Source organism: Rutidosis leptorrhynchoides, chromosome 2, assembly GCF_046630445.1.
Source record: "Rutidosis leptorrhynchoides isolate AG116_Rl617_1_P2 chromosome 2, CSIRO_AGI_Rlap_v1, whole genome shotgun sequence".
Lineage (NCBI taxonomy): Eukaryota > Viridiplantae > Streptophyta > Magnoliopsida > Asterales > Asteraceae > Rutidosis > Rutidosis leptorrhynchoides.
Genome location: NC_092334.1, coordinates 457,848,630 through 457,867,601, shown reverse-complemented (window position 1 = coordinate 457,867,601; position 18,972 = coordinate 457,848,630). Strand labels below are relative to the sequence as shown.

The 18,972-nt window shown below is 34.5% G+C and overlaps 1 long non-coding RNA gene across 1 annotated transcript; it reads left to right on the top strand.

The window, feature by feature from the left end:
* The first annotated feature begins 10,659 nt into the window (after nucleotides 1-10,659).
* On the top strand, nucleotides 10,660-11,100 carry LOC139894236 (uncharacterized). Its single transcript, XR_011774861.1, has 3 exons — nucleotides 10,660-10,720; nucleotides 10,879-10,990; nucleotides 11,079-11,100. It is a non-coding gene; the product is annotated as an uncharacterized lncRNA (long non-coding RNA).
* Nucleotides 11,101-18,972: the final 7,872 nt, after the last annotated feature.

Genomic DNA, 18,972 nt, shown 5'->3' with positions numbered 1-18,972 from the left:
CCAGACACTTCCACATTTTTCAAAATTGAACTTAATGCTATATCCTCTGCTGACAGTACAACCAACAGAGCACATACCTGGCCCCTAAAGCAAACTTGAGCTGGGTCCTCATCGTGTTGGACCAGCTCAGGACTCTGCACAGCCATTATGTTACTCGGATCCTGATAAGAGTCTCACTCCTACATCATTACCAGCCAGAACTCTTACACTATCTGGGTCAACATGTGTCGCCAATGAGTCAGTAGAGTCACAGCTGTACTTACAGACACCTTATTCTGTCTCATTCGAAGGGCTGACCAAATCACCAGTCTATCCCCAGAGACCAATAACAGATGCAATTGTTGAGTCAAATTTATTTGGTTCTACAGTTGTTAACATAAAATGTTCTATTGTTTCAGTTCTTAGCAGGGTAGATGAACAGGCAGAGGGGGAGCAAGTTAAAGATGTTATTATTCCTACTGAGCAGATTGCTGCCTCTGCTACTGGTGTTGGTGCTACTATTTCTTCTACTGGTGGTGCTGATGCTAGTACTGTTGCTTCTACAGCTGCTGGTGATACTGCTCCCAGTATTGATGCTTCCACTACTGCACCTGAAGTGGAAGATGAAATCATAGTGGATTCTCCTGTTCTTAAAAAGGTAATTGATAATATTGTCAAGGATGTTCTACTTGATGAACCTGTCACTGAACCAACGGGTGACATTGCATTTGCTGCTGCTACCGATGCACAGAATGTTATTGTGGATACTAGTACTTGTGCTACTTTTCCATCTGATGTTATCATGGATGCTGGTAAAAGTGCTACTTTTCCATCAGACTCTGGTGCACAGGGTAATATTGTTCTTGAGGGTCTTGATTTTGTTAATGCTGGCTATGTTGGCTATGTTTCCAAAGAGCCAAAGATGGATACTGATGTTACTAGTGTTATTCTGGATGTTTCGGATCTTCAATCGAGACACTTTATTACTGTGGATTCCACTGGTAATCTACAGGTGTCTGATTCCACACCGGATACTTTCTTTAAAGGTGCTGCAGATGCTTCTTCTTCACCTATTGCACAGTCACCTACTGCTGCTACTGGTTCTACGGAACCCGTTATGGATGCTGGTACCTCTGTTTCTACCACTACTGACTCTTCTCAGGCTACTGTTTCTGCTGAGAAGAAACCATATGTGTGCCAGGGGCCAGACCCTGATGAAGTTGTACCTAACTTCATCTATCAGGGAGCGTCTATCACTCCCAGAGTTGCTCTGCTGGTAGATCAGCTAACTATTGATCCTCAAACTGCCATAGTCTCGGCCAGCAAATTGCCTCGCGAAGAGCTGACTGAACTATTGTCTCAGCTTGATCGACCAGCTAGAGAAGAAGTTTATGAGAGGCTGGCTACTTTAGAACAGATCAACGAGCAGCCATATTATCACTACTTTGGCATGGATCCAGCTACTTCTCCATGGCCTGGTACATGGAGGCCTCTCAAGTTCATCAGAGATCCCACTACTGGTATATATGTTATGCAGAATATTCCTGATTCACCGGTACCTTCTGATTCATCAGCTTCTTCCTCATCATCTTCTTCTTCTGATGGTGATGCTGCTAAAGGTACTGGTAAGGATGAACCAGTCACTCATGATAATGTGACTGGTACTAAAGACAAACCAATGGATCTCACTGATGATGCTGTTAATGATGCTGACAAGAATACCAGTGGTTCTAAACCTTTGGGTGAAGGTAAAAATGATGGTGATCATGGTGACGAGTCAGATTCTGACCTTCCACCTCCACCACCCCACGGAGGTAGTTCTGTGTTAGCTGCTACTGACCACCCCTCAACCAGCTATGTTAAATTTAATGCTGATGAGGTGGCTGACATCTCCACCCTGGCTGTCTATAAGAGACTCGTAGAAGTTACACCTGATCTACAAAACACCATTCGCACTGCTATTGTTGATAGTGTGACTGAAGCCATACGTAACGTTTGGCAAGTTACCACTTCCAATGTTGAAGCCCAGCTCGGCAAAGTATGTGCTTTTGCAGATCTTGTGGTGGATGCCATTGTCAGATAACATGAAGAGGAGGAGGACTTAAAGAAACGAATCATCTCTCACAATGAGTATACTGAGGATATTGTCCGTCTTCAAGCTGATTTGGACGCTGTTAATCACAGAATTCTTTTTCTTAATGAAGAAAATACGGTGCTACATGAGAGATTGGATTCGCAGGAACAGCAAATGGCTAACGTGATTCTTGCTTCTGCCTATGTTCAAATGGTTGAAAATATGCAACGACTGGCTGCCCTACAGGGTAATGTTAGGGCCATTGTTGAACAGATGGCTATGGGTGTTGCAAGGAATGAAGTTAGGTCTTCCAACCTCATTCTTCGACAATTTAGCGTAGATCCTGGTGCCCATCTTACTCCTGAAGTTGCTGACTGGAACAATTTTGCATTCTCTGTTCTATATTCAGATAGTGACCTTGATGCACAGGTCTCCCATGTTCACCTTTCTGCCCCTGCTGATGACAAAAAGGGGGAGAAGAAATCTAAAAAGAAACTCAAAAAGAGAAAACAATCAGAGGGGGAGCATGAGCATGAAAAGGCTCCAAAACAACCAAGGAGGGATGGTGATGTGATGGTGGTGATGGTACTACTGGTCAAGACTCTGGCACTAAGCCCAGCAACGCTCATACTGAAGCTGGTGTACAGGCAGCTGGTGAATCTCAACTCAGTGTGTCTGCAACATCAGTGGATGATATTGGTTCTGGCAGTAAGCCCAGTGATGTTTCTGCATTGGCTGTTGCTGAAGCTTTTGTTGTATCTCAAACTATTGAAAGAAGAATGAAAAGAAAACTGGAGAGACATCAGAAGAGACAGCAAGAATTAAATGATGCCTTCAATGTCAAATGGGATGTCTATGTTGCTCTTAAACGCCACAAAATTGAGCATAGGAGATGGTTGACCCCAAAAAAGAGGGACATTGATGATGACCTGATAGGCATTGATAAATTCAAAAAGGATGCACGAAAAAGAAATGCTAAATTCATGGTCAAATACGACAAAAAGAAGGCAAAGCTGTATGTTGAGCGAGCAGACAGGATCAAACGGATGACTCCTGAAGAAATGAAAGATTATCTTGCATCTAATGAGTTAGGGGGAGGAGTTAGAGCTGACATTTTTATGAAGTGGTTAGATACTATGTTAGAAACCAGCTCATCTTCTCGCCCAACATCTTCTGCACAGCCAGCTACACATCATAAGCCAGCAGAAACAATCAATCTTGATGATGATGATATTCAGGGGGAGCATCTTGCTATCGTTCCTTACCTGCCTCCACTCGAGCTAGTATCAACACAAGAACCATCAGCTGAACCCATGGCCATAGATAAACAAAGGGTGAAATCTGCTCCTAGGGACAATCAGCCCCTAAGGAAAGGACCCTTATTTGAGGCAGCTGATGAAGATACTGAGGTGGATGTACCAGCTGATACTAATCAGTCAGCTGGTACTGAAGACACAGCAAGGAGTGCTGTAAATGAAGACCCAGCCAGAAGTGTGCTGCTGGGTGTTACAAGTGTTGAAGACCCAGCCAAGGTGGTTGAGCTGGGTGCTAATCAAGATGATGATACGGTTAATCCTGCTGACTTTACAGTCTGGGGTAGTGGAGATCACTTATTTGTTCAATCACCTATCTCTCCCCAGACCCTCACTTATTTTAACAGAACAAAGGATAATCGTGTCAATCAGTTTCCAGTGAGTTCATCTGGCATAGATGAATCAATCATGTATCCTCCATCTTCCCCAAAACGTCATGGTAAAAACAGAACCTGGGAAGATGATTCAGTTACTCGTGGTGAGCCAGACTTATTTAAAATGAAACCAGATGAAAGAGATGCTTACAGGCTGGAGATCACTGTACAAGAATTGCTTGAGCAAAGACAAGTTGCAAATAATGAAAGGATACGCCAAGTTAGGTTGCTGCATCATCCCCTTGATCAGCCACTCTACATCACTGCCTTGACTTATGGCATTGAAATTGGTGTATACTTAAACAACAGTGGTCAAAGGCTCTCTACTGATGAGGAGAAAGCTCAATTTCAAGAGGCTCACCAGCTGGGTATGGATCTACGGGAGTATCGTGCTGCCCTTAGAACTGAAGAGGGTACAAAGATGATTGAAACAGCAAAATCCCTGAAAATCACTGCCGACGATTATTTGTTGGGCCTACAAGCTAAAATTCAAAGAACGGAGGCTGTTGATGCTGAACTCACTGAGAGGGTAAGGCTCCAGGATATAGAAGACAAATTGGTTGCTAATAGAAAGCAAGAGGCTGAGTCCCTAGAGTTAGCCAAAGCCATTGTCAAAGAACAGGATAAGGCTTTTGATAAGATGGAAGCTGCTGAGAAAGCACCTACTACTGCTCCTATAGAACCTACCCGTACCATTGAATTTCCTGATCATTATTATAGGAGTAGGTATGGTGATGTGATGAATAGAAGATCCAATCCCAGCAGTATCATCAAAGTGAACAGAGGGTCAAAAAGAGCTTTCAATGTCATGAGGGAGAATAAGGTTCAAGAAAGAATAAACTATGACGAGTTAAGATCCCTTGGATTTAGTGAATGGATGGAGATCTTGGAGTATTTCATTGGTAAAGGTGAAAGTGCTATCAAAAATACACTTAAATCTGAACTCCAACAGCTCTTCAAGAAAGCAACAAGGTTTGGGAATGCACCAGTGGTGAATGTAGAAGAAGTCCTTTCTCAAAAGCCTAAAGGAAAGCAATCTACTGGTGAAGGACCAACCAAAAGAGGCCCCATCATTCTACCTCCTCATATCCCTGTATTTGACCCTGCTGATGTACCTTATATGTTCCCTGAAGCCTGAAGAATCAAACAAGAGGAGCTATCTGAAGAAGAACGAGATAAAGATAAAGATAGATAGTCTCCTATGTGCTCAAATTGTATCTTTTGTTTAATTCACTTTTCATTTTGCTGTTGTTGTAATTACTGTACATACTTTGTTGTAATGAAAGTGAAATGAGTTTATCTTCAAAATCATATCAAATTATAAGATATGAATAACTCAGCAAAAGATCCCAAAAACAAACTTAAAAAGGGACAAATTTACTGCCTACTTTTCATTAGGTCCCTCGGTGCTGACTTTAGTGTTTTCTCTATATGTCATAGGTTTTGTCATCATCAAATAGGGGGAGATTGTTGAGTCCCCAAAATAATTAAGGATTTAATTATGACAAAACTGTAATTTATTTGCACTAAAATGTTATGTGCAGTCAGCACAAGTTTGTTCATGTATAGACAGTAGATATTGCTGTGTCGAGTGTTTAGTTTGCTGCTCAGTCTACCAGCACAAGGTAGACAGTGTTCTTCAATCAGCACAGGATGTGTACTCAGCTAATCAAGAACATGAAGTGGCTCAGCAATGAAGAACCAGCACAGCTGGAATGCAGCTCACTACACAAGACAGCTATGCTCCATTATAAGCATAGTAGTTTCCCGAGTGGTCTACATCAATGGTACTATTCAACAGCAGTCAAAGACAAAGTTGAACAGAAAAGGACACGCGTCGGCGGCTGACAAGTGACCTTACAAGACCACGTGGGAATGCAGAAGTTTAACGCATGTGCAGACATGGGTTATACTTTGTCATTACCTAGGGAACACAACATTCTATTTGTTTAATCAAATAGTGGTGCCAAACCGAATTGGGGTGTTCCTGCAAATAGCTACCAAAGAGGAAAGAAGAGAGCATGCTCTCTGATATAGTTGTCTCCACAAGTACAGACATCCTATGTACCAGTGGACAATAGAACCATTACACGGTTAATAGGACTACTATAAATTTTTGTATCCACTATTGTAACAACTAGTGGTGTGGGTTTATTTTTATAGAGTCAAAACGTGTAATAGCTGTTAGTTTACCTCTTAGCTATAATCTAGGTAATCTGTATCAACCAACTATCATTCCGCCAAGGATAGTTGTGATTCTTTGTGATTTAATCAATAAAGAATAACTGTTGAAAATTACCTGTGACTCTACTTATTTGCATGCTTGAATACTAATCGAGTTTAACTATTAAGTTATCTTAAAAGAAATTGTATTCACCCCCCTCTACAATACTCCTGTTGTTATCAAGGGACCAACACATTTTAAATGAATTCTAACGTTTTGGGTTGTTTCTCCATTTATGTTCTCTCCGAGGTAACAATAATTTCGGCATTAACACCTAGTTTTATCGTTCATAAATATGTATAAACATGATTTTGAATTCATTTAGTTGAAATTTTTTCAAATTTTCACAAAATTTGGCAATTAAACTAAGTGTAAACCCGAGAGAATTTATAACCCTTTCCCACACTTGAGATCATGCAATGCCCTCATTTGCATGAAATCAGACTATAATTATAAATTCATGAGGGTGATTAGTGTAGAAAAGTGATTAAAAATACCCAGTTTGTAATTACTAAGGTCGTCGAATGATAGATGGCGCGCCTCATCGTTCATTCCTTTTGTTGTAATTTCACATATGTTTTGCGTCTTATCGTCAAAATTAGTAGCTTTTGCTGAACTTTAATGTCAGTCTTTGAAAGTGCATTGTTTTACCCTATATATATATATATATATATATATATATATATATATATATATATATATATATATATATATATATTTTTTTTTTTTTCTTTATAAAACAATTTAAATGAATAATTTTTTAAAATTTTGTTTCCTTTTACTTTAGGTAGTTTCGGTATGTTTACCTAGTCCGTCCCTCGACAAAATTTAAAATTTGTCGTTAAAGCGATTGTTTTAAAAGCAAAGATTTTTGGGTTTTTTAATTTTTTTTATACTTTAAATAAAATTAAAAATAATGATAACAAAATTTGTCGCCCCGCCTTCGGGTAAAGCAATTTTGGTTCCATGATCTAGTCTTCAACTTACGATGAATTTTAAAAATCATTTTTAAACTTAATGAAATAAAGTAATTTTTTTTGTTTTTTTAATTTTCACACAAAACTTAAATTAAAAATGCAAATTAATTTCATACAAAACCTACAAAACAAAAATTTAGAATGGAGGGGGAAAAACTAGTTCTTTAGTGTCTGCTAGTGGAAAAGACCAATCGGATTCCATTCTCGGAACTACACGAGAACAGAACAACTAACTCTAGACAATGTTTTCTTTTTAGAACATTTGAATCTCCTCACACTTAGGTAGCTGTGGTGTCAAAATTGTGATTAACTTCATCGTTAATTTCTCTTGGACCATAATCAACTTGCATATCTGTGACTTTTGCTTTAAGCCATTGGTCGGATTCCTGTGTAATTTCCACAAATTCAACTAGTTTTGCCTTTTCTTTAGGCGATAGATTGGATACTAACCTGTTACATAACTTAAAGTTCCCCTTGGTTCTTGCATCGCGAATCCGTTTAATAAGTTTCTTCATTGAACTATTAATAACGGGGTCATTTAATTTTGTATCAACAACGAGGTTCTTTGTTATCATTAGGTTTTACTTCATCTTCCCAACACTTAGGCATTTTATTATTGTTAAGCACTACCGTTGGAGTTGGTAAAACAATATGGTTCTTACCAATCATTTTTGTTGGTTCAACAGTTTTGGTTGGTGGAGATTTAGACTTTCGACTTACAAAGGTTGTAGTGACCCGAACTTTTCCATGTTATATATTAAATGAAAACTATATTTATATGATTAAATGTTTCCAACATGTTAAGCAATCAAACTTATTAAGACTTGATTATTTGAAATGTGCTTCATATAGACAATTGACCACCCAAGTTGACCGGCGATTCACGAACGTTAAAAATTTGTAAAAACTACATGATGATATATATATGGATATATATATATATATATATATATATATATATATATATATATATATATATATATATATATATATATATATATATATATATATATATATATATATATATATATATATATATATATATATATATATGGTTAACATGAGATTATGATAAGTAAGTATCTCACTAAGTATATTAACAATGAGTGATATACATAAAAATGAGTTTATTGAATTAAGAAACTCGCAAACGATATATATATAACGATTATCGTTATAACAACGTCTTACTAAATACATATGAATCATATTAAGATATTGATACACTATGTTTAACATGATAAAATGATAATTAAGTATATCATTAAGTATGTTAACAATGAACTACATAAGTAAAACATGACTACTAACTTAAGAATTTCGAAACGAGGCATATATGTAACGATTATAGTTGTAACGACATTTTAATGTATATATATCATATTAAGATATATTCATACATTATAATATCATGATAATGTAATAATTTAACATCTCATTTAAGTATAATAACAATGGATTAATTACATTTAACAAGATCGTTAACTTAAAGGTCTTAAAACAACAATTACATGTAATGACTAACGGTGACTTAACGACTCAGTTAAAATGTATATACATGTAGTGTATTAAGATGTATTAATACACTTTTGAAAGACTTCAAGACATATATCAAAGTATTTCTACTTAGCAAAAATGCTCAAAATTACATTCTCATTCGTTTCCATCAACAATTCTACTCGTGTACACCCGTATTTGTACTTGTACAATACACAGCTTCTAGATGTATTTAATATTGGTATATACACCTTTAATCATTCATTCTTAGCAGCCATATTAGAGTTAAAAACATGTGGAACCATTATTTAACAACTTGTATGACTAATGAGATAAAAACAAACTTAAGGATCTTTTTTTTCTTTATAACAAGTAATTTCGTTTTTATGATTTCACTCCATTTTTCCATTTCATTTTCTCATACTTACACTCCAAATTCTCTCTCAAAATACTCCTAACATCATACTTGATCATCTCCAAGCATTTTCACCATCTTTTAGCTTCAATTACAAGCTTTAATCATCATAAAAACAACCATTCAAGAACACTTCAAGAAATCTTGCTAGCTTACTTCCAATCTTGCAAATCCATTTCAAGTGATCATCCAATCTCAAGAAATCTTTCTTATTTACAGTAAGATATCTTTCTAATTCAAGGTAATACTCATATTCAAACTTTGATTCAATTTCTATAACTATAACAATCTTATTTCGAGTGGAAACCTTACTTGAACTTGTTTTCGTGTCATGATTCTGCTTCAAGAACTTTCAAGCCATCCAAGGATCCTTTGAAGCTAGATCCATTTTTCTCTTTTCCAGTAGGTTTATCCACAAAACTTGAGGTAGTAATGATGTTCATAACATCATTCGATTCATATATATAAAGATATCTTATTCGATGGTTTAAACTTGTAATCACTAGAACATAGTTTAGTTAATTCTAAACTTGTTCGCAAACAGAAGTTAATCCGTCTAACTTGACTTTCAAAATCAACTAAACACATGTTCTATATCTATATGATATGCTAACTTAATGATTTAAAACCTGGAAACACGATGAATACCGTAAAACCAGACATACGCCGTCGTAGTAACACCGCGGGCTGTTTTGGGTTAGTTAATTAAAACTATGATAAACTTGGATTTAAAATTTGTTATTCTGGGAAAATGATTTTTCTTATGAACATGAAACTATATCCAAAAATCATGGTTAAACTCAAAGTGGAAGTATGTTTTTCAAAATGGTGATCAAGACGTCGTTCTTTAAACTGAAATGAGTACCTCTTACAAAAATGACTTGTAACTTATATTTCTGACTATAAAACTATACTTTTTCTTTTTGGATTCATAAAATATAGTTCAATATGAAACCATAGCAATTTGATTCACTCAAAACGAATTTAAAACGAAGAAGTTATGGGTAAAACAAGATTGAATATTTTTTGATTGTTGTAGCTACGGGAAATATTGTAACAAATCTATATTAATCATATCCTAGATAACTCGTATTGTATTATACATGTATTTTAATATATTATGTAATCTTGGGATACCATAGACACCTATGCAAATGTTTTGACATATCATATCGACCCATGTATATATATTATTTGGAACAACCATAGACACTCTATATGCGGTAATGTTAGAGTTAGCTATACAGGGTTGAGGTTGATTCCAAAAATATATATACTTTGAGTTGTGATCTAGCCTGAGACGTGTATATACTTGGTCGTGGATTGGTTCAAGATAATATATATCAATTTATTCTATACATCTAACTTTGGACAACTAGTTGTAGGTTACTAACGAGGACAGCTGACTTAATAAACTTAAAACATCAAAATGTATTAAAAATATTGTAATTATATTTTGAACATACTTTGATATATATGTACATATTTGTTATAGGTTCGTGAATTGACCAGTGGCCAAGTCTTACATCCCGACGAAGTAAAAATCTGTGAAAGTGAGTTATAGTCCCATTTTTTAAAATCTAATATTTTTGGGATGAGAATACATGCAGTTTTATAAATGTTTTACAAAATAGACACAAGTATGCGAAACTACATTCTATGGTTGGATTATTAAACCGAATATCGCCCTTCAAGTCTGGTAGACTAAGAATTAGGGAAATGGCCCCTAATTGGCGCGAATCCTAAAGGTAGATCTATTGGGCTTAACAACCCCCATTCAGGTTATATATGGTTTAGTACTTCGAGATTATTCAAAGTTATAGAATCGGAGCTACAAGGTTACTTATCAGCAACAAAAGGACGAGTGGTATGCACATCTACCTTGTAATCCTATATTGTTGCACGTCTATTGGCTCAGAGAACAAAACTAGTTTTATGAATCAAACTTATTAATGTTTGTTAGTCTATGATGTTAGGAGATATATTAGAAGCATGATAATAACAAATATATTTATGATCTTGTAGGGTCGTTGCTTGGCATTAATTCAAGCAGCATCAGATGTTCAAGAACAAGGAGCTGTTGATGACCGAGATACATTTTTGCATGGTGTCAGAGATCTTTTGAGCATTCATTCAAGTAAATTTCACTCTTTTCAATAACTAATGCTAGCTTCTGAAGTACTGAAATTTGGTGTTTATAACCACTTGCGTATGTTGTATTGTAGATGCTCAAGGTGGTTTATCAACATATGTATCGGCATCAGGACTGGTGCAACAGATAAACAGCCTTCAATCTGACCTCATGTCCCTGCAATCTGACCTAGATAATGCCCTTCCTGAAGATAGAAGTAGATGCATCAATGAGCTGTAAGTTATCCTTTGAAGCTAAATCCATTTTTCTCTTTTCCAGTAGGTTTATCCACAAAACTTGAAGTAGTAATGATGTTCATAACATCATTCGATTCATACATATAAAGATATCTTATTCGAAGGTTTAAACTTGTAATCACTAGAACATAGTTTAGTTAATTCTAAACTTGTTCGCAAACAGAATCATGACACGAATAGCATACGTCCGTTAAAAGGCTAGTGCTCTAAACTTAACGTATATATAATTTGTACCCTTTGTTTAATCATCTTAATAATACACGCAAACCAACGTGTACGCTTCTTAAATAGCATACGTCCGTTAAAAGGCTAGTGCTCTAGCTCGGACGGGGATATCAAGCCCTATGGATCCATATACCTCTATTCGCGCCCATCGATTCTTATAACCGACAGTTACTAGTTACCAAAGCTAAGGGATTTTCGGTTCAAACTCAGTGTAGAATTTAGTATGTACTTGTGACCATTGCGTTTAAAATAAATTGCATGTATTCTCAGCCCAAAAATGTATTGAGTAAAAGGGATCATATGAAACTCACCTTAGCCGCATAAAAAGTCGTTCACCAAAATGTGACCGAAACTCGGATTACCAAATAACCGTAGATCTCAACCTAGAGAACATATGTTGGTCAATAATTGTTTATCAAGCTAGTCAGGTCATAGTGTATCACAATCCTAATGCTCGAGATCGACATACAATAGTTATCAAAAGTTATTTCAAAAAGTCAATCTGACTCCATACAATAGTGGAATGATCATGGCAATCGAATCATTTTAATATTTCACATAGTTTTCCAATTCTTGTAAAATTAAACTATAGTTTTTATAAGGCTTTAAAATATGATAAAACAATCAGTTTTGACAATTGTTCAATAAAACGAGACGTGCCTTATATAAGATTTCAGTTACTCGGTTGGTAATATTTAAAAATCCATTTTATCAATCTCGTAAACAAGTTGTTTATAACTTAATTGCAGATTCAAAAGCAATTTCAATTAACGTCAATCATAATTCAGTTGATCATATCTTTTAATCCGTTCATCGAAGCTATTCGATATCTAAATGAAAAGTTATTGATTTTTCGTCAACTTTCTAAAAACATGTATATCATATACCTTTTACCAGTAATATATGTATTTAATTCGTGATTCATTATAACTGTTTAACGATGAAATTTAGCATACAAGCATGTATAAATATATATACTCGAGCACTGGACATGGATACACAATTAATATATAAAAGATAAAATATGAGTGCTTACGTATCAATATTGAAATTCAATATTATATGAAAGTACGTAAATGTAACGGAGATGATAAACACTAGGTTTGACTTTACGAGCATAATCCCCAAATCATACCCATAACCTCCATAGCTATAACTCATAATTTCCTTAGCTCTATCCCGCTCGAAAAACCATTTTGAAAGTGACAAGCTCATGACCTCGTCGTAGTATTTTATGTATAATATTACTAAAAATATTAAGATTAATAATAATAATAATAATAATAATAATAATCTTAATAATATAATAATAATAATAATAATAATAATAATAATAATAATAATAATAATAATAATAATAATAATAATAATAATAATAATTAATCTAAATAATAAATAATAATAATATTACACATGGAGTAATATATGTGTAAGAACTCGAGCAGAAACTGGACTTTTATAGGCAACTTTTTGAAATCTGATGCCCATACGATCGCATGGGTTTTTAGTGTATTTGCCATGCGATCGCATGGCCGCCTGATCCAGCTCAAAATGTTTTTGTTTTCTTGTTTGTCGACATATTATTATATAATATATATAATATATATAATTTAAATAATTAATTATATATTATATTAAATTCATGTGCATAGTTGACTTGTAATTTTCGTTCCGATGACCCGTACGTTGTTACTCGACTTATGTCCCGGTTCCGGTTTCTCGAACGCATTTTTGTACGCTTAGAAAACTCGCAATTTACGTTTTGTGACTCGTACCTTTGTCAAAATATAGTCTTAAATTATCAATAAACTATATCATTCAAAGTGTATCTTAAACTTTCGAGTGTTTTGGTCATTTACTTCTATAAATTATTGTCTCGCTATTTGTTGATATATATATATATATATATAATAACAAATCGTTTTATGACCAAGTTAATATATATTTTCAACATTCATAAACACGTTTTAAATATACGTCGCAAGTTATTCATACAATTAATATTCCAACTTATCATATATATTCAAATAAATATTTAAACCAATAAGTTTAATGTACGGTATTAAATAATTAAAACTTTATTACGTTTTCAAGTTATAGTATATATATGTATGTATTTACATGTAATGGTTCGCGAATCGTTGAGAACAACCGAAGGGTACTTGAATAGTTCAAAAATTTTGAGATTAGGTTTTACAGACTTTGCTTATCGTGTTGAAAACGTTAAATCATTTAAAGATAAAGTTTAAATTTGGTCAGAAATTTCTGGGTCATCACAGTACCTACCCGTTAAAGAAATTTCGTCCCGAAATTTGAGTGAGGTTGTCATGGCTAACAATAAAAATGTTTTTATGACGAATATGAGTCGATAAATAGAGTTTTATCACCGTTGAATAATATGGATAAAACAATCCAATTACTTGAAGCGTATGAGAGAAGCCGTCGTAATAAAGTGAAATGGAGAATAGAGATTCATCTTAACTTTTGACGTATTAACGATTGATTTCCGGAATTTAAGGAATAGAAAATCTTCATAATCTATATAAGATTTGATTCTTCGAAATTTGTGGAAATTAGGATTTTCTTTGATTAAATGCGTAATCTGTCTCGATTGCTATGTCTGATATTTCGCTATAAATTGACCTCTTCCGTTTCATTTCTTTCACCACTCCTACATCTTCTTTCTTATTTCATACATCCCAATAGATTGTGAAAATGCTTAATCCAGTTTTGATTCTTGATATTTTCTTGGCAATCGTATCCTTCATTCTTCTTTTTCATCTGCCACCAGAGGAGGTTATTTTCTTCTACTATTACCTTGGGGTTATAGTGTTTTTCATTCTCCCGTGTCTTTATATTGCTATACGCATTGATATACACGGTTTGTAATTTCATGTTTGTTATCGGGCTTTATATCTCCCCTTATATTTCAATGTCCCTACTTCTATCTTCTATAATCATTGTCATTCACGGTTAATACTCCCTCTTATTTGCTGCGATTTATACTCCAATTTCTATTTCGGAGCTTTGTCCCTTCGTTTCTTCTTCTTGCGATTAGGCATCTCTTGTAATGGTCCAGAATTCGTAGTTATGGAGTTTTGGATAAACATAGTTAATGTTCTAAGAAAGAAACGGTAATGGCACAATCTGACTTGTCAAATTACCAGAATATCCGGAAAAGACCGAATCATCAAGAAATATATTTTCTTGATATATTTAGAGATTATATGGAATGAAAGAGTTATGTAACATGGTTTATGATGAGGGTGGGATCTGTGAACCTTTATCAAGTTCCATTAGAAACTCAGCATGACTTACTGTAATATAATCACGTTGATCAAGTGTCATTATATTATACTAACTCATGCTTCAATTCCCAACATTACTTTAAAACATCTATTTTTCGAATTTTTCAGATTTTAGAAACTAAAATAGTTTCTTTTATGATGTAACAAAGATAGCGCGAAGAGATGAATGATTTCAGATAAGAATAGTTATAAAAAAAATATCTTCAGAAATATGGAGGATATTTATAATGGAAGATACAATGATATCTTAGAATATTTAAGATAAGATGATGATGAAGAATATTGTCCGCAAAGGTTTTAGAGTAAGGAGCAAGGTATTTGCTAAGGATTTCAGCAGACACTGAATCATTTGTATTCTTTGAAGGTAGATTTCGTTTTTGTGATTTATCCACAGCCTCCTTCATGGTCTGCTCAATCCGTTTTCCAGTTCCAAACCTTCTCTTTTCTCAGCTTTACCACCATACTATTCTTTATCATCAAACTTTTGACTGTTAAGGTCGTTTACAGTTTTTACTGCTTCATCAGCATTTTTCCAAAATAAGGAGAACTAGTTTCGTAGTTTGGGGTGTTTTTCAGAAACTTCACATTCGAAGTATGTAAGTCTAGAAGATAGATGTTATCTATATATAACTGTTGTCGTAGAAAATGCTGCGAGATTCAAAATACTGATTGCTAATTCTCGGTGGTTGGTATGGCATTTATTGTTACAAGATGTGGATGAGTACATGATAGGGTTTCAATGAGTATAAGGATTTTTCGAAAGGTCAAGGATTAATAAAGTTGTTGATAAATTTACTGCTAATGTGGTGGAACATGAAAGGTTCCCCGGTAACAAGAACGTATATGTCAAGGTTATAATAAGGCTAATCAGAAAAGTCGAAGTTGACTAGTTGGAAGTGTGATAAAACTGGATACTTTGAAAAGGGATTGCAAGATTATTTTCGGTAAAAGCAACGCTAAAGGATCTTGCAAAGTTTTGAAGTCAAAGTATAGCTTTGAAAGATGTAGAGATCTAAGAATGATGTTACTAGTTCAAAGTTATGACTTGGATTCTGTTCTGTCAGAATATGTAATCAAATTTGGATGAGGATGGTTGCTTTGATTTTTATAAAAGAATATATATTGTTGTGAAAGTAGTGAGTATAGTTGATGATTTGTTGAATCAGAATCGAAGAATGTAACATATTAATTGTGAATTTATATATCTCTCGGGTATTACCTACCCGTTAAAATATTCTCACCATTAACAGTTTGTATAAAAGAATTTTCTTAATTACAATCTTCATGAAAATATACCTACATATATATTTTCCTTAGATGTAATCATGGATTTAATGAGTTAACATAATATTAATCTCATCTGGTTTTTGACTAGGACTAGAATATATAATCTCTAAAACTTTTAGAAACTATATATTCTCTGCAAAATATTTCTTCGATGAAGTTATGAATCAATACTTCATCGTTTGTTGTTGTTGGTATTCCTTGGTATCTATGGTGCGTATGACATTGATGTTCAAGGTACATATTGTGATGTTGAGGCTTGCGGTGCGGATGTTGTTGGTGGTGGTAATGGTACTGTTGGTGTTGTTGTCGGTGGTATTGTTGATGCCGGTGATTCTGCTGGTGCTTATAACCTTTGCACCATATTCTCCAAAGCCACTACCCGAGTGCGAAGCTCGTTGACTTCTTCTACTACACCGGGATGATTGTCGGTTCGGACGAGCGGATGAATAAGATTCAGAATTTGAGATAGTATATTATCGTGACGAGATACTCTGGAAATGAGAGAGAAAATAGTGCCTCGAACAGGTTCGCCGGTAAGTGCTTCAGGTTCTTCGCCAAGAGGGAAATGTGGTGAATGGAAGGGATCATCTTCTACTTGTCTCCAATGACTAAGCAGGCTACGAACCCATCCCCAATTCATCCAGAATAGGTGATGGCTGATTGGTTGATCCATTCCGGTTACACTGTCTTCGGAATTCAGGTGAATATCCATATCGGAATAGCTGTCAAAGTTTAAGGAATTTGAACTAGATACGGGATCCATCTTGTATAATTAGGGAGATGATTTTTTTATATGAATTAGATTATAGAATTTAGTTTGGTATTCTTCAATACATAATTTACATATGTATATATAATACCAAATTCCATAAATCACGGAGAAATTTTCGGAAGATATCAGGAAAAGTTTACAGTAACAGATACGCTAAGATATGAATTTTTGTCTATACACTATTTATGCAATAAATGCAGGAAAACGTGTCTAGACTTAAGAATGATAAGCATGTAATTTCCGACAAGAAATGATAAGCAAAACTTTTAACTTGCAGACACCGTCGAAGTCCAGACTTACTAATGCATCTTAACAACTATCAGTTAGACACATTCATGCAAGACCTGATTCGCTAGGACCAACGCTCTGATACCAACTGTGACGATTGCTCCAAATCTATATGGATGAACACGTCATTCATCGATTTCATTGCGAGGTATTTGACCTCTATATGATACGTTTTGTAAACATTGCATTCTTTTGAAAAGGCACACCATAAATGAATATTTAAATCAAAGGTTTTCGACATCTGATGATTTCTACATATAGACAATCACCGTAAATAATAGTTTACAATAGTACTTCCATTGACAATGTAGTCAAAATAAGATACATGGTGATGATTTGGTGAATGCAACGTTTCCTTGATAAATATGCCATGTAAGACTCCATGCACATAGCTTGTCTAACATATAAGCAAACAGCGGAAGACTTCTAGGAACCTGAGAATAAACATGCTAACAAGTGTCAACACAAAGGTTGGTGAGTTCATAGTTTTAGTGTTTCGCATAATCTGTATATAAAGGTGGATCACAAGATTTCAGTTGTTCAATCCAGAAACGTTTATCAAAATATTCTACGAAATTGAGCACCCTGGTAACTAAACTTAACGTATATATAATTTGTACCCTTTGTTTAATCATCTTAATAATACACGCAAACCAACGTGTACGCTTCTCAAATAGCATACGTCCGTTAAAAGGCTAGTGCTCTAGCTCGGACGGGGATATCAAGCCCTATGGATCCATATACCTTTATTCGCGCCCATCGATTCTTATAACCGACAGTTACTAGTTACCAAAGCTAAGGGATTTTCGGTTCAAACTCAGTGTAGAATTTAGTATGTACTTGTGACCATTGCATTTAAAATAAATTGCATGTATTCTCAGCCCAAAAATGTATTGAGTAAAAGAGATCATATGAAACTCACCTTAACCGCATAAAAAGTCGTTCACCAAAATGTGACCGAAACTCGGATTACCAAATAACCGTAGATCTCAACCTAGAGAACATATGTTGGTCAATAATTGTTTATCAAGCTAGTCAGGTCATAGTGTATCACAATCCTAATGCTCGAGATCGACATACAATAGTTATCAAAAATTATTTCAAAAAGTCAATCTGACTCCATACAATAGTTGAATGATCATGGCAATCGAATCATTTTAATATTTCACATAGTTTTCCAATTCTTGTAAAATTAAACTATAGTTTTTATAAGGCTTTAAAATATGATAAAACAATCAGTTTTGACAATTGTTCAATAAAACGAGACGTGCCTTATATAAGATTTCAGTTACTCGGTTGGTAATATTTAAAAATCCATTTTATCAATCTCGTAAACAAGTTGTTTATATCTTAATTGCAGATTCAAAAGCAATTTCAATTAACGTCAATCATAATTCAGTTGATCATATCTTTTAATCCGTTCATCGAAGCTATTCGATATCTAAATGAAAAGTTATTGATTTTTCGCCAGCTTTCCAAAAACATGTATATCATATACCTTTTACCAGTAATATATGTATTTAATTCGTGATTCATTATAACTGTTTAACGATGAAATTTAGCATACAAGCATGTATAAATATATATACTCGAGCACTGGACATGGATACACAATTAATATATAAAAGATAAAATATGAGTGCTTACGTATCAATATTGAGATTCAATATTGTATGAAAGTACGTAAATGTAACGGAGATGATAAACACTAGGTTTGACTTTACGAGCATAATCCCCAAATCATACCCATAACCTCCATAGCTATAACTCATAATTTCCTTAGCTCTATCCCGCTCGAAAAACCATTTTGAAAGTGACAAGCTCATGACCTCGTCGTAGTATTTTATGTAT